The sequence below is a fragment of the Sus scrofa genome, unplaced genomic scaffold (genome assembly GCF_000003025.6).
Source record: "Sus scrofa isolate TJ Tabasco breed Duroc unplaced genomic scaffold, Sscrofa11.1 Contig344, whole genome shotgun sequence".
NCBI lineage: Eukaryota > Metazoa > Chordata > Mammalia > Artiodactyla > Suidae > Sus > Sus scrofa.
Window position 1 is genome coordinate 15134 of NW_018085183.1, and position 10583 is coordinate 25716.

General features: G+C 54.6%; 1 long non-coding RNA gene across 8 annotated transcripts in view; it reads right to left on the reverse strand.

Moving 5' to 3' along the window:
- Window positions 1–10583, reverse strand: part of LOC102164320 — a 45704-nt gene that overhangs the window by 15013 nt on the left and 20108 nt on the right. For 7 of the 8 annotated variants that reach the window (XR_002341244.1, XR_002341238.1, XR_002341240.1 and 4 more), the window contains one exon: window positions 9884–10123. The exons of the other annotated variant lie outside the window; for it this stretch is intronic. This is a non-coding gene — a long non-coding RNA (uncharacterized LOC102164320). The remainder of the gene's footprint in view (window positions 1–9883; window positions 10124–10583) is intronic. 8 annotated transcript variants of the gene reach the window in all.

The window sequence follows — 10583 nt, forward strand, 5'->3', positions numbered from 1 at the left end:
ACTCACAGCTCCCACAGCATGGGAGACATGCTGCCTATGCGACCAACACCACAGCTCAGAGCAACACCAGGTACTTATCCCCTTGAGTGAGGCCAGGGATCGAACCCCCATCCTCATTGATACTAGTCGGGTTCGTTAACCACTGAGCCATGAAGGGAACTTCTGTGCTTGCCATTTTCAACGTGATTTGAGGAGTTCCCTGCTGGCTCAGTGACTTAAGGATCCAGCGAGGTCCCTGGCTCAGGTGACTGAAGTGCTAAAGGTTCAATCCCTGGCCCTGGAACCCCGCAGGCCGTGGGTCAGGAAACAAAGGTGCTTTGAGGGGAGCAGTCATTAACCACATAGGATGAGCTGACATAACCGACTAGCCTTTACCTTAGGTCTTCTCTCGAAGGGTGAAGGAAGGGCTTGTCTCTTGCTAAAGAACATCCATTCAAGGGGCAGTAAGAGGAAAGGTAGGATCCTAGGGTCAGGCCTTCCCTACCACACTCACTGAGCTGCCCAGGATCTTGTGAACCAGATGTTCTGGTCCCTGGGCAGAGGTTCCCGACTTTTGGTCACACATCCCGGGGGTTGGCCTAAGCCCAGTGCTGCCGAGCTTGGCCGTGGAGGCTGAGCTCCTCAGGCACAGCCATCTTATTCTCTCTCCTCTAAACAGGACCTGACCAGAGATGAAGGTTTTCCCGCATCTTAGTTCATGGGGGAAAATAGTCCATCATCGTCTCACACGGGGGCAGCCCCATCCTTCCCTGGCCTGTTGGGTGTGTGACTGGCAGGGATGGGTGAGGGGCTGGAGAGGAGCAGGGACAAGGAGACCTAGAAACAATAAAAGGCTGGTTGGAAGACAGAGGAGGTGGGGGAGGGGGAGGGAGAGGGGGAAGCAGACAAAGGAGGATGACCAGAGCTTGAATGTCACCCTCATCAGCTCTCTGGGCCCAGAAGGGCCTCGGCTCTCTCTTCAACTTCCCCTGACCTCAGGCTGGACACACACACACACACACACATCACACAACACACACACACACACCCAGGCTCCATCTCCTCCTCCAGCCTCCTCTATTCCCACAAGAGCAGCCTCTCATCTTCCCCCACCCCCTCCCATACCTTGACTCTGGGGAGTCTTTCCTTTGTCCCTACAGCTAGGCACACACTCCCCTCTAGAATCCAAACCCTTCTCTGTGCTTCTGGGGAGTCCAAGGCACAGAACTCTCCCAGGAGAGGTGGAACCACAGGCCCCGGGGGGCCGGGGGGGTCATAGGGTCACTGCAGAATCTGAATCCAGTGGTCCCAGTTCACAGTAGGCTGATTTTTGTGAAGATGTCAAACGTGCTCAAAAGAAAGAAAGCAGAACCTTGGTGCAGGTCATTCTTGCATGTCGCACATCATCCTATGGAATCCTCAGCCCCATGATCACTCCCCACTCCAAAGTCACAGAGGAGTCTTAACAAGGGCAAAGCAGGGCTGTAGGGAAGAAGTAGAGGAAATGAACGAAACCTGGGCCCATCCCAGAAAGGCCCAGGTAGATAAGCTACTTAACGCCACTGGCTTAGCAATCCACTGTACTAGTCAGCTCAGGCTGCCATTAAAAAAGAAAAAGAAAGAAATACCATAGACTGGGTGACTTTGGCAGAAATGTGCTTTCTCCATGTTCTGGAGGCTGGAAGTCCAAGATCAAGGTTGGCGGGTCCCCTAACTCACTTCCTGGTGACAGCTCCCTTCCTGGCTTGCACATGGCCATCGCCTCATGTGTCCTGACATGGCCGCTTCTCCTGGCTTGAGCTGGGCTAGGGCAGGAGCCCAAGCTCTCCGGTGCCTCGGCTCATAAGGACACTAACCCTATCAGATCGGGGCCTCAAGCCTGTGATCTACCTTAGTCTACGGGACTCCCTCAAAGGCCCCATCTCCAACGACAGCCCCACTGGGAATGAGGGTCCAAGATAGGAGCTGGGGGTGGGGGGTCGGATACACACACTCAGCTCACAACACCCTCCCCAGCTCCTCGCCCCCTCCCCCCAGGAAGGTCTTGGCAGCTCAGAGCTCTGGTGCCTGGGACCCTCCCAGGCCCTGGGGCCTCAGATGCCTCTCCCCACAGACTTGTCTCCTCCTCTCGCCCCGACTCAAATGCCCTAGCACGGGCACAGCTGTGGACTGGCAGGGCCTCACAAGCAGTGCAGGGAGAGGCTTTCCCCTGGCTGGCTTTCAGCAGGGAGGGGCTGGCGCCGACCCACAGGCTTGCAGAGGTGTGTCCACTCAGGAGAGTGGCTGTGCTAGCAGAAGAAGGCTTGCCCACAGACGTCCACGGCCGAATCCCTGGATCGCGAGACTATGTCATGTGACGTGGCCCAAGAGACGTTGCAGGTGCCATGAAATTAAGGACCTTGAGATGGGGAGATGGTCCTGGAGGGCCCAAAGGAATCCCAAGGGTCCAGACACAGAGGTGAAAGAGGGAGGAAGGAGAGTCGCTGTCAGAACAACCTGATGTGAGAATCACTTGATCAGCCATGACGGCCTGTGAGGATGGGAGGGGGCTGTGAGCCAAGAGCCTGGGCATCTTCCAGACACTGGAAAAGGCAAAGCAACAGTGTCTGCCCTGCAGCCCTCACAAGCAACCTCAACCCTGCTGGCACACTGACTTTACCTCAGTGAGCTGCATCTTGCATTTCTCATCGCCAGAACCCTGAGATGATAAATGTGTGTTGTTTTAAGCCACTAAGCACATGGCACAGTAACCACAGGACACTCCTACAGTGGTCGCTGGTGGATAGAGAGGATTTAAACCCTGCTCTGGTGGCTATTTGTTACCATGGCTTTAGAACAGCTACTCTATCCCCAGAAAGGAGAACTTTCAAACCTTTCCATCCTCAGTGGACAGGACTTCAGTAACGCTGGATGACAGAACATCATGCTGGGCTCAGGGATAAACCTCTAGCACACTCCGAGGTTGGGGTGTGGACGTGTGTTTGGGTGTTCGTTTGGGACAGGGCTGGGGGAGGGCTTGGGCACTGGAATTATGGCATTCTCCACAAGGCTGGCTGCATGGTGCTGGGCACAGCCTGGTCTTCGGTCATCGCCAGGCCGTCTAGCATCTGAACCCCCTTCCCATGTGTGAGGAACTTCCCACACTCTGGGTCACATACTTGCTTTCTTGGTTTTCCTCGGGACTCAGATGTGGGTCTAGTACCAAGGGCTGGCCAGTCCCCAGCAGTCACAAGGACTCCAGCTTTTGACGTGAGTTGAGAGACTCAAGGAGGAGGCCCTGGGGACATTCACCTCTAGAGCCGTAGTTTAAGACTGACCAGGTGCGGCAGAAGTCACTGGAGCCACTGGCGGTGTGTCGCCTGTGCAGGGCCGGTAGTGTCACCTGTGCAAAGTGACAGGGGTTGCCACTCAGCAGGGGACAGTGGTGTCCTTCCCAGGTAGTGCTACAGTGTGGCTCCGTCTGTGTGCTCCCTCTGATTGGCCTTTCTTATTCCTGTCTGTACAGCCTGGTTCTCACATTTCCTGGAGATTCTCTGAGCTCTTACTATCCCATGATACTAAGAATATTTCCAATGACTGAGTAGATTTCCACATCTACTTCTGAAGGTTGCATAGAGGAAGGAGGAGGAAAGGGGGAGAAGAGAAGATGAAAGGGAGGTGCCCCCCTGGAAGTCAGCTGGGGGCCCTCCGTACATCTGCTGTCAGCTCCATGCTTCCCCTCAAGAGTCAGCTTCCCCCTCAGCCCAGAGGCACCCCCAAGGATCAAGCTAGTCCACTCCTTGCTCTCTGGTCGGAAAACTCAAGCCCGCGGCCTTCTCCAGCCTCCCCCACCCCCTGACCTCAGCTCTCCCCCAGACTGTGATAGAAAATGACACAAACAAACAAGCAATCCAAGTTCCCACTCTTCAAGGAAACATGTCACCTTGCCAGCCCTTCATCTAGGCAGCAGCTCTTTTTCAGAATCTTCATTTCTTGTATTCTGAATGGTGAGGAAAGAAAAACAGGGTCCCTGGGATACAATGATGAGAATGAAGTAGGAAGGACGTGCACAGAAAAGACACTGAGCAGCCCTTAGTGATGTGACCCTGAATCTCTATGTCTCTGCACCTGACACATACTTAGACTCTTGTTCCTATTTGTAGCCATTGCTTTACGTGTGTGTGTGTGTGTGTGTGTGTGTGTGTGTGTGTGTGTGTGTGTGTGTGTGTGTGTGTGTGTGTGTCTTTCTGTTTAGGGCCGCACCCGGTGGCATATGGAAGTTCCCAGGATAGGGGTCAAATGGGAGCTCCAGCTGCCGGGCCACACCACAGCCACAGCAACTGGGGATCCGAGCAGCGTCTGTGACCTACGCCACCACTCACCGCAACGCCGGATCCTTAACCCACTGAGCGAGGCCAGGGATCCAACTGGCGTCCTCATGGGTACTGGTCGTGTTCTTTACCGCTGAGCCACGACGGGAACTCCGACGACTTCCTTATTCCTTAAGAAAGTTTTGGATCAGCGTAAAAACTCAATTCCAGAATTCCCTCCCTGGGCGCTTCACCCAAGAATACAGATAAGGAAGGACTCTAGGCGGCTGGCAAAAATCCGCCTTCACCGCAGAGTTAAGATCCGAGTTCCTTTGCCGCTGGTCGAAGGGCTCGGCCAGGTGGGCGGGATCGTGACGTCACTCCCCTATTGGGCCGCCGCCCCGCCCCTCTGCGGTCGGGCCGGGAGGGGCGGCGAGGGGAGGGCCCAGGGGCGGGGCTTGGAGGACAGGCGCCGTCTCAGAGGTCGGACGTGGGGGCGTGGGGGTTGGCTTATGTAAATCGGCGGCAGAGTCGGGTAACTTCCCGCCAGCCGCTTCCCCGGGTGTGGAATCCTCCGCAGATGTTGCTCCTTTTTCATTTAGAAGCGGTGTCCGTGGGGTGCTGAGAGGCACGGAAAAGGAGGGGCTGCGTAGGGTGGTGGAGGGGGTCGGGAGGGACGGGGAGCAAAGTGAGCGTGTGTGTACAGTGCAAGGCTCCGGCGGCCGCGCGGGGGGCGGGGGGAGAGGCGCTCATACTTACCTGGCAGGGGAAACACCATGATCAGGAAGGTGGTTTTCCCAGGGCGAGGTTCACCCATTGCACTGCGGGTGTGCTGACCTCTGCGATTTCCCCAAATGTGGGAAACTCGACTGCGTAATTTGTGGTAGTGGGGGACTGCGTTCGCGCTCTCCTCTGGCGTTTCTGCGTTTAAATGGCAGAGTAGTCTTTTGCGCCCAGTGTGCGCTGCAGTGAGTAGCGAGCCCCGTTACCGAGCAAAGATCCTTTTCCCAAGTGTGCTTTTTCGTTTTTTTTTGTGGGCAGGCCTGCCGGGCCGCCTGATTTCTGAGACAAGGGGCCGGGGGCCATGGTCCCAGCTAGTTAGCAAGCCCGAGAGCACTGTCCATTCTTCGCAGCGAGAACGTACTCCTCGCCCTAGACCAAGCACTGCCCTGGACCTCTTAGCACATCATACAAGCAAGGCCCGACAGGATCAAACTCTTTGCGAAGAACTCATGCATCCCTGAACCGGAAGCCCGACGTGTACCACAACACAAAACTCTCCGGCCTCCAACAAGGTAAAGTTCAGTGTCTGGCACTCCATCAAGAGATCGCCGAGTATCCAAAGAGGCAGCAAAAAGGACCCGTCATGAGGAGACGAATCCAGCATTTGCAAGTGACCCAGAGCTCACACAGATGTTCGGATCACCAGAGAAGAAGATGAAAACTTTGATTCCAACGGTGTTCATTCTATCAGTTCAAACAGTTATTCAGACACATGGGAAAGAGCAAACCAACCAACCAACAACAACAACAAAAAACCCAACAACAAATAAAAAGACCCAGTCAAACTTGAAGGCAGGAAAACCACAATGTCTGGGAGGAAAGGTACTGCAAGGGATCAAGGGTGTGCAATTAGAACGCGCAGAGGAAAACATTTTGACAGGAACTGTATTGACTCTGCACATCCCACTTTGAGTAGTACTACTGGCCTCTCAACTGCACTGAATCTTCCAGTCCCTGAAGCCTGTCTTTCCATTTCCTCGGGTCTTCTTTCATCTCTTGCAGCAGCAGTTTTCAAAACTATTTCGCAGGTATTTCATTCGTTGGGGTGCTAATGTAAATTGAATTTTTTTTTAACTGTTTTCTTTCAGATTGTTCACTGGTGATGTATAGAAACACACCTGATTTTTGCCTGTCGTGTGCCCTGCCACTATACACAGTTCGTTTGCTGACTCTGGTAGTTTCCTTGTGCGCGGGTTATTGGGGGTTTTTTTTTTCGTATGGGAGCACGCCATCCGCAAAGGTGAAGACCGACAGGAGATTCCCTCCTTTGGGTCTCTGCAGCCCCCCTGCGTCTTGGATCAGCACCCACAGCCTAGGCCGGGGAAATGGAAATCAGAGGGAGCCCTCTTTCTTTGCAAGCCAAGTTCCAGCTGGCAGGAACCAGGCGACCCCTCAGGCCCCTGCAGATCAGTGCTCAGGGCCTCCGGAGTTGCCCGGAAGCCTGAGGGCAGAAAAGGGCGAGAATTCCGGTAAAGGCGGCCAAATGTTGCGCTTTAGAAAGGGGCCGGGGGTGGGGTGGGGGGTGGAGGTGGGTGGAGAGCAGAGTTCCCGGCGCTCTTCTCCGGAGTCTGGGCCACCTCTGTTCTTGAGTCCTCGGGTGAGGTGCGCCTCCCGCTACCTTGCCCACCTGCTCTGTGGGCGGGAAGGAGGCAAGCCACCTGGTCCAAAAGGTAGAACCACACGGTGCTGCCCATGGTTATCAGGCACTGGCAGTGGGTTCTCCGTTAGGATTCGATGTCACACCCAAGCTGCCAGGGTCCCACAGCCCACACCAGTCTCAATCTCTCGCTCTCTCACTCTCTCCCTGTCGATCTCTCCCCCAATACTCCTAACCCTCTGCCTCCTTGCCACCTTTCCTCGTTCACCCTTCTCCCTGACACCTGCGTCCCCTGGCTGAGGCCGCCGCACCACCATCTTGGGTGGAGAGCCTGAAGAGCGGGTCGAGGGGGTGCCCCCTTAGCCTTTCTAAAACTTTTTGTCTGGCTCTAAATCTGCTGCTAGAATAAAGGTTTGGAAGAAGAGCCGATCTGAAAAATCTAGGTTCCTTTGGGACTAAAAATCTTAGAGGTGGCATAAGAATTCTTGTTCTGGATCCTGAGGTGGTGTGCATCCTTGGCAGAGCGTTTACTGGGTGGTTGCTGGGTGTCAGGCGTGCTCCGGGCGAGGGGCTGCGTGGCGAGGGAACGCTGGAGGCGCCAAGAGTGCGCGGGGCGGTGGGGACACAGCTGATTGGTGTCCTTCCTCTGCGCGACCACCCGGGCTTGGAGGGACTTGCGGTGAGCACGACGAGTGAGGCCGATGGCGAATGGGAAATGGGCGGTTGCGTTCGTTCACACGTTGAAGGGCCGCTCTCAAGGCGGCCAGGAGCAGAGGAGTATGGTCTGGGGCCTGGCGCTGTTTCGCTGGAGCCCCCAGCTCCCTTAGGTCCCTCGGGCTCCGAGTCAACTCCAAGACGTGTCCGACGACCAGGCTCAGTGTTCCCGGTGTTCGTGAGGTTGCACAAAATAGGAGACATTTGAATCTTTTTCCTGCTGGGGTGGGAGGCGACCGGGAATACATTCTGATTCCATGACCTTATTATAACAGGCCCTTGAGGCGGTGTGTCTCTGTGGCGCAATCGGTTAGCGCGTTTGGCTGTTAACAGAAAGGATGGTGGTTGGAGCCCACCCAGCCCACCTCTCCTGCACAGCACCTCCTCTGCTATTACTTGGGTTATTCTCATCCTCAAAACCTGCTGGTTTTCTTTCTTTCATCTCCTCCTGCAGGTCTGTGAGTTCAGTGTGTGGACTCAGTTCAGGCTCCTGCAGGAAAAACACAGACAAGGGACCAAAGGCAGGACTTGGCTGCAGTTCCCAGGGCACATGCAACATGCATCTCTGACCCACAGGCATGCAGGGAAAGAAAAAAACAAAAACAAAAAAACTCAGCAGGAGAGGAACTTCGAGTATTGGAAGGACTTTATCTTCCTGATGAAGACACTGTGGTTCATGGAGATAGGGAGATTCTCCCAGGTTCCCACACCACTTGGGGGCAGCAGAGCCACCCATGAGCCTTGGCCACAAGTTTTTCTGTCCAAAAGCACCAGGATCCAACAACTGAATGTCAGGGAACACTGGATCAAAAATACAATTGTTCACTCTTTAAAAAACAAAAAAACCTGAAACATGCTTCCTGAAAAAACCGTGTGTCACTGTTCAACTGTCCCATGTTTATACTCAGGCACTTGTCAGTCCGGGCTGGCATATAGGACCCGCGAACACAAAAGCACTAAGCACATCACAGTCATATTTTAATATGTATTATCTGTCAATATGCACCTTCTGTGCTAGAGATCATCTTTCTGACAGCAGGCACTCTCCCGGCCTGGTTCACCCCACCTCTCCTCCCCAGTGCCTCCTCAAGTGCCGGCCAGATCCAACATTTACTGCCCAGCAGATAAACACCAGGTACCAGGGCTACCTTTTATCCATGTCTTCTCGTCCCATCACATTTCCAATCAGATCTTATCCTACGTCGGTGCTAAACAGCGAAAGCACAGTCCTAGGAAAAGCAGTCCACCATGCAAATATCTGCTCCATCATGCACCAAAGTTACATGACATGAAGATTTCATCACCCTCTGGGGCACACTGATCTCATGGATAGGGAACACGGAGGACTGTAGAATGTGAAACAGACAAGGCTGTATTAACCTGGGATGAGTAAATGTGCTCTCCTTCAGCCCACAGCCCCTAAGCCCTGAGCTAAAGATCGGACAGATATGCAGTTACTTCTGCTCCTCTCAAACAAGACCACATCACATGTCCTACCAGAAAGAGTTAAGAGGGCTTTGTGCCTGCCATTGCATTTATTAATCACCCTTTAAATTTGTATCTATTTGTTTTAGCTTTTTAGGCCTGCGGCATGTGGAAGTTCCCAGGCTGGGAATCAAATAGGAGCTACAGCTGCCGGCCTACTCACAGCTCCCACAGTATGGGAGACATGCTGCCTATGCGACCAACACCACAGCTCAGAGCAACACCAGGTACTTATCCCCTTGAGTGAGGCCAGGGATCGAACCCCCATCCTCATTGATACTAGTCGGGTTCGTTAACCACTGAGCCATGAAGGGAACTTCTGTGCTTGCCATTTTCAACGTGATTTGAGGAGTTCCCTGCTGGCTCAGTGACTTAAGGATCCAGCGAGGTCCCTGGCTCAGGTGACTGAAGTGCTAAAGGTTCAATCCCTGGCCCTGGAACCCCACAGGCCGTGGGTCAGGAAACAAAGGTGCTTTGAGGGGAGCAGTCATTAACCACATAGGATGAGCTGACATAACCGACTAGCCTTTACCTTAGGTCTTCTCTCGAAGGGTGAAGGAAGGGCTTGTCTCTTGCTAAAGAACATCCATTCAAGGGGCAGTAAGAGGAAAGGTAGGATCCTAGGGTCAGGCCTTCCCTACCACACTCACGGTCAACTCAGGAAAGGGCCACCCCTTTCCAGGGCCTAGGCTGAGCTCCACGGTCCTCAGTGGCTTTTCTAAACCCTGGGCAACCCCGGACACTTCCCAGTTACCCTGGTAACTGTACACCTACACTGACAGCTCCCTTTCAGGTACCCCTGTATGGGAGGAGGCCCATGAGGCTGCCTTAGCACCCACTGTCCTGCATCTGAAGCCAATTGGCTCTTTAAACAGAGTCAGCTCAGCTCCTGGGTGCCCAGGTGAGAGGAGGGTGATGCTCAGGGAAGCTGCTGAGAGGCCAGGGAGAAGCCACACCCCCCACGTGGCCCCACTGTGACCAGAATCCTCCATCTCCCACCTCCTCCTGTCCTGGAGGGATGGCTGCAGGGGCTCACCTGCCACAGGAGCATCTTGGTGAAATCTGGAACCTTTGCCAGCGCCTGGAGGAGTCCATTGTATTCATGACCACCTGAGGGAGCAGCTGCAACACAGGCTTAGCTCCACTGCCCCCTGAACAGGAAGGAGAGGCCCAGGGCTTCCCACTCCTGGTCACAATGAGGGGGCTTCTGAAGGTCACCCTTAGGCTGAGCTTCACAGATGGCAGAGCACTGAGGTCTGCTTTCCTCCACTTGCTCCTAACACACAGACAGTCAGCAAGGCGGGAGGGGAAAGGACCATTCTCCTCCTTTGTAGACACATCTGAGCTGAGAGGTAACTCTCCTCAAGCCAGAACTAACCAGGCCTGGTCCCCAGAATCCTCTGACTTCTCCACCCTTCTTACTTAATCTGCTCACAGGCTGCCTGCTGACCTCTCTGTACCCTTGTCTTGTGCTTGGCTAGTGGCAGAGTCAGGTCTGCAGGGGCCTCCCCCAGCCTCTCCCCTGCCCCTGCTGGCTTCCTCCCCTCCCTCTCCCCCAGGCTGCTGACCCTTGCAGGCATCCCTCCCACCTGCCTGGGTCCTGCCCACAGCACAGCAGCAGCTATTTAAGGGAAAGAGCCTCCGGAGCAGCTGCAGCCAGGGCAGGAGATCAGGCAGGCAAAGAGCCCCCTGAGAGGAGGCACAGCCAAGCCAGGCATTCGGCCCCTCAGGCTCCA